Source organism: Arachis hypogaea, chromosome 16 (genome assembly GCF_003086295.3).
Source record: "Arachis hypogaea cultivar Tifrunner chromosome 16, arahy.Tifrunner.gnm2.J5K5, whole genome shotgun sequence".
NCBI classification, from domain to species: domain Eukaryota; kingdom Viridiplantae; phylum Streptophyta; class Magnoliopsida; order Fabales; family Fabaceae; genus Arachis; species Arachis hypogaea.
Window position 1 is genome coordinate 144,625,037 of NC_092051.1, and position 6,000 is coordinate 144,631,036.

The following is a 6,000-nucleotide window of genomic DNA, read 5'->3' on the forward strand; positions in this document are numbered from 1 at the left end:
TATTTTCTTATTTAATCGATTGAAATTTGTACGTGATTAAAGTAGATTGGTATGATACTATATATATATCTTAGTTTTTTTTGTGACTATATATATCTTAGTTTAAAAAATTCATATTTTTACCATGAAGTAATGTCATTTTTATTTATTATTTCAACAACCATGTCATGCAAATATTATGTCTTGTCAATTATATATTATTTTATATAATTAATTTGTTTATAAAAAAATATTTTGTTTGTATTCTATTTATATGTTTGCATATATTAATGTTATTTTCATTCTTTAGATGTTTGTGACATAAATTGATATTTTTTTAATCCTTATGTAGATTTTTTTTTAATTTCATACGATTTTTTAGAGTAATGTGTTTTGCATTGATTAATTATTGGAATAAAATTCTCTACAAAATTGGAATTCTATTTCTTGTTTTAGTATAAAAAAAATAACACTGATTTCAATTCTCATATTAAGGCTATATACAAATCAGATTAAAATAAGTCTGATTTTTAATTTCATTTAATTTGTTCTTCTTCGTATTCCATTATGTGTAGCTGCTCAAATACCCACATTTTAACAAAATAAAAAAAATAAATTTTTATAAAAAATTAAGAAAAAAATAGGAACAGAAATAGAGTACGAAGTACAAATAATTGAAGAAGAAAAATGCAGCAAGACGAGAAAAACAAAGTGCAAAGTGCAAACAATTGAAGGAAAAAAACACAGCAAACACAAAGAGAATTCACAGCCGAGTGAACGATGAGCCAGAAAAAAAAGCAAACAAGTACTATGAGTGTCTTTTTGCCGTGGCTAATATGATTTTTTATTTTTGTTTTGAAAATTTGTAACTTTTACTATTATTGAATCATGTCTAATTGAACAGTTTTGTTATCATTTTAAATACGTGGTTGGAATTTCTAGGAATCAAGAAACAGGCGTTGCGAAAGTTATTACCAAATTGATTAGGAGCTACAAAGAGTGGGTTGACTTTGTTCCGTCTAGTTATTGATGACAATGTCGGAGATAACTATGGTTTTTTTTAGTGTTTGTATTGTAATTCTGGACTTTCTAAATATACTTTTAATACTTGACGAAGACTGCCATAACTAATAAAACAAGGAATTGCAAAATAAAAAATTCTATTCACTAACTTCAATTTTGGAATCAAAGCAAATAAGCAATGCATTTTTTTCTAAAAGACATAAGATGAAAAAGACTCTTTCACAAACTAATTGATTATTATAATAAAAAATTGATTGGATTTCAAAAGAGGAATAATGTCCGTTGTGGAAGAAGATTGTTTGTTCTTGTAATAATTTGAATCCTAATGTACGACTATCAGATCAGCCTGTACCAGTAAAAGGTGGCCCGTGGAAAGACATCTGTCATTTGAATATAAAAGAACAATAGGTGAAAGATAAAATTATTAGTGAGATGGCGATGGAAGTAGGGGATGGTAGGAAAACTATATTTTGGGAAGATAATTGGATTTAAGGAGGTCCTTTGAAAGCGAGTTTTCCAAAGCTTTTCTCTGTTTCAAATCAACAAGGATCTGTGATAGGAGATTGTGGGTAGAGTTATTTCAATGGAAGTTGGAACTTGTTCATCAACTTCATGAGAGGTTAAGGCCAGTGAAGCTATTAACTGGTAGACAGGATAATCTTGTTTGGAAATTTGATAATAAATTTATTTTTCTACTAACTCTTTGGTCCGTATGCTGCAACCAGGGACTCTTTCACAAGAGATTACGAGCTATAGTTTTACAAATGTTATTTGGAAAGGTTAGTACCGCCTAGAATAGAGATTTTTGGTTGGGTGAATACTAAAAAGAGGTTGAGTAGATTGGGCATCATCTAGCAGAGTGACAATAATTGTGTCTTGTGTAAAAAAGGGATGGAATCTGTTCATCATCTGTTTCTTTTTTTTAGTTTACTTGGCAGGTGTGGTGCACGTGGTTGAAGGGCTTTCGTAGAGATTGGGCAGTCCTAGGAACCATTAAAGGTCTGTTTGAGAGTTGGACTAGCATGCTGTTAGGCAAAAAATTATTATCACTTAGTGTTAGACAAAATATTATTTTTATATAGAAAAATTATAATAATAAATAATTAGTTGTTTGGTAATATTCCTATATATAATATTTATATCTATTTTAGATTAAATTAGATCATTTGATAGTTAGTTATTTATTTGAATTTTGAAATTTACATCAAGCAAGAAGTGCGGGAAACAGCTACATGAAATTCAAATTCCCTGCAAGTGGTGTACAAAGAGTAACTGTCCATTGAGATTAGGCTGGTCTATAAATAGAGTTTTAGGAATACGTTGTAATCAGTTCAGTTCTTCTTGGAAAACATTTAGAAACCCAAACGCTCTCAACCCCTTGGCATCACAGAGTAAAATTGGGAATCCTAAGTAATTCCTCTGAACTCAAACACTTGTACTTTGCTTTTTCCCAGTTTTTATTAATAAAATTTATTTACTTTTACGTCTTTTTCTCTTTTACGTTCATGTTTCTTCTTTCATCTTCTTTTTAATTTCCTGTTTGTTTTAATTTCTGCATTTTACTTTGCCTCCGGCACCTTGTATGTTTTTCTTTTTATCTTTAATTTTACTTTCGAAACTACAATTGAGACTTTGAGACACCCACAAAAGGAGTCGTTTCCGCTCCTTGAATTAAGATTGTGAAACAAAACTCGAAAATTGTTGATTTATTTGTTGTTAACAATGGAACAAAAATTTGAGTAAAACACATGCTTAATAGAAAAGAGGAGAAGAAGAGGTGGCTGACTGGATTCTTTGCAGTGATCTGGAACATCTGGATGAAACGCAATGACAGAATCTTCAACAATAGAGAAGCAGGTGTTGAGGTCATTCAAAGTAGAACATTTCTGAGCTACAAGGAGTGGGCTGGTATTGATCCTTTTGGTTGTTGATGGTTATGCCGGAGATGACAGGGGATTGATCACCTTTGTGTTTGGTTTTTTTTTGGATACTTATCTGTTGCTCCACTTTATTGTGTTGAGCTTTCTTTGTTTAAAAAAATTGATTGAATTTCTGCAGATTGTTATTACTGCAACGGTGAAGATCGCATAACGATGAATAAAAATTAGATATTGAGAAGATAGATAAACGATGAAGAAAAATTAGATATTAAGGAGATGGATAAACGATGAACAAAAACCATAAACAAATTGATAATCAAGGAGATTGATAAACGATTACAATTGTAAAATTGGATAATTGAAAACAAATTGACTATGGATTATTCACCAATTATTAATATTAGTATGGAAAAAGATAAGATTATAATATCTAAATCAAAATAAAAACTTAAAAAATTGAAGATAGAATTTTAAAGATAAGATAAATGAATAATATGATAATAATTTATAAAAAAGTGTAGAAAAAATTATAACGGCTTAATATACATTGCGATTCTTAATTCAATTAATTGTGTTATCACACCAATCGATTGAATACGAAAATATCCTTAATCACGTACAAAATTCAATCCGATTGTGTTACAAAACAATCGATTGAATTTTGAGAAAACTCATTCTACAGCACAATTTAATCGATTGAATAAGAAAATACCCTTATTGCTTTACAAAATTTAATTAATTAATTGGTAACAATACCAATTGATTAAATGAAAAAATTATATTCTATAGTGCAATTCAATCTATTCAATTTATAGAAAATCCATATTGCTATGCGAAATTTAATCGATTATATTACATATCCAATCAATTGAATTTTGAAAAAACATACGATATTTAATTTCCTAGCGTTTGAAAATGCAACAGATCAAGGACAAAAAGAATTTGTTATTTGAATTGGCAAAATATTTATGAAAGTTACGATTACTGAAAGATATATTTTATTGTTATTTTTATTTCTAATGGTTAATAAACATAATAGATGAATAATAAAATAATAATTTATAAAATAAAAAATTAATAATTAAATAATATATAAAGAATTAAATTATAATTAAAATTAACAAAAATTATTTAATCATTATTAAAAAACTTTTAAAAATATGTTTTAGTATTGAAAAAATTTAATGATTCAAACGGTTTGGACCATCGAATACTATGCTATCACTTGAGATAAGTCTCAAAGTGATCCGTGAAGTTGCACTCGAGCCTCATAGTAGTCCCTAAACTTAAAAGCTATCCATATTTGTCCCTAAAGTTTCACTCCAGGACTCAGATTTGTCTTTTCGGTACATTCCGTCTACCTGGCACCACCAAAAAGCTGATCTGGACTCCTTCGTGACACACTGGCTAGGTAACGGCTAATTGACGTAGATTAGTAAACTTTGATGGTGCAATTTGGTCTCTAAATTAAAATTAAAAATTTTAATCTCCAAATTTAATCATCATTCTCTTCTCTACAGTAATCCCTCTTTTCTCTACGGGCATAAATCTTCATATCCCAAATTCACAAGATTTTTCTTTTTGTTTATTTTTAGTTGAAGTGTCTTATAACAGTAACAATAACAACTAGAGTCTTCTTAACAACCATTATTTGAACAAGTTTAACCGCTTTTATCCCTTTTTTCTGTAAGAAAGATGGTGAGGTTATAACATAAAAAAAGTTATGTGATATATATAATTAAAGAAATAATGCAAAGTTTAGTTTTTTAAAATTGTGAACGTTTATAAAAATTTGTTAACTTTTAAAAATGACTAAATTGATTCCTAAATTCATAAATTCTAAATCTCAACTCATCTCTAATGCTGATATAAAATGTTAAAATGTCAGCATAACATTTGCAAACAAAAAGATGATATGATTAATATTTTAATATGATTAAATTAGTGTCTTAAATTAGTTAATTGTATTTATTTTGCTTAATTAATTTTTTATTAATTAGAGACTAAAATAATAAATATTAAATTAGGTAAATTTTTGCTATTTTTTGTTTCTCTAATATTACCCTTAATTAATTTGAAATACCTATTTAATTATAATAAAATCTTAGACACGTTATTTAATGGAGATGTCATACAATTTGAAATGCCATAATATAACACTTTATATTAATACTATGTGTGAATGACAATTAAATTAGGATGATGCATAGTTATTTTGGAATAGGATTGGAAAGAAAATGTAATGCAGTATATAATAATAACGATGTAACTTTTTAATCCCTTAAATACAAGAGATAGATTTTTGTTAAATCATATAACAATATAAAATTGAATTTTGTAAAACATTTTAATTAAACTAGAGTTAAATGAGTGAATAAAATGTTAAATACAAAAACATAGTATGTGACTTTTAATTAACAAAATATATGCGTGCTTTCAATGAAGTTGTAATTTATAGTCTCTTTTACATCTATATGAAGAAGAGAAGAGAAGAAAAGAGAAGAGAGGGGTTAGTACTGTAGAGAAGAGAATAATAATTAAATTTGGGGATTAAAATTTTTAATTTTGTTTTAGGAACCAAGTTGCACTATAAAAGTTTACTAATCCACGGTAGCTAACTGTTATCTGGCCAGCGTGTCATAAAAGAGTCCAAATCAGCTTTTCGGTAGTGCCAGCTAGACGGAATGTGCCGGAAGGACAAATCTGAGTCTCGGAGTACAAATATGAGTAACTATTAAGTTCAGGGACTACTACAAAACTCGAGTGCAACTTCAAGTCCTGATATAATTATTAAAAACATTAAAAGTGTTAGAAACAAGATACTAGACTGGAGAAAGGATTTGTATATTATTGAGTGTATTCAAGTTGTCTACTCAAGTTTCTGGAATGATACAATATGAAAGGGTATTTATAGGTACTAAGAGAATCGTAATAATAAGGACGTAATTTCCTATAATAAATATTCAGATATACTAAATAATATTAATTGATTCTAATTGATCCTAATTATATTCTAACATCCCCCCTCAAACTCAAGTGACAATTGAGTTTGAAACTTATTTAAAACAATGAAATAAAGAGAAAAAATGATAAAATAGGTGCAAAAGGAACTGCCAGA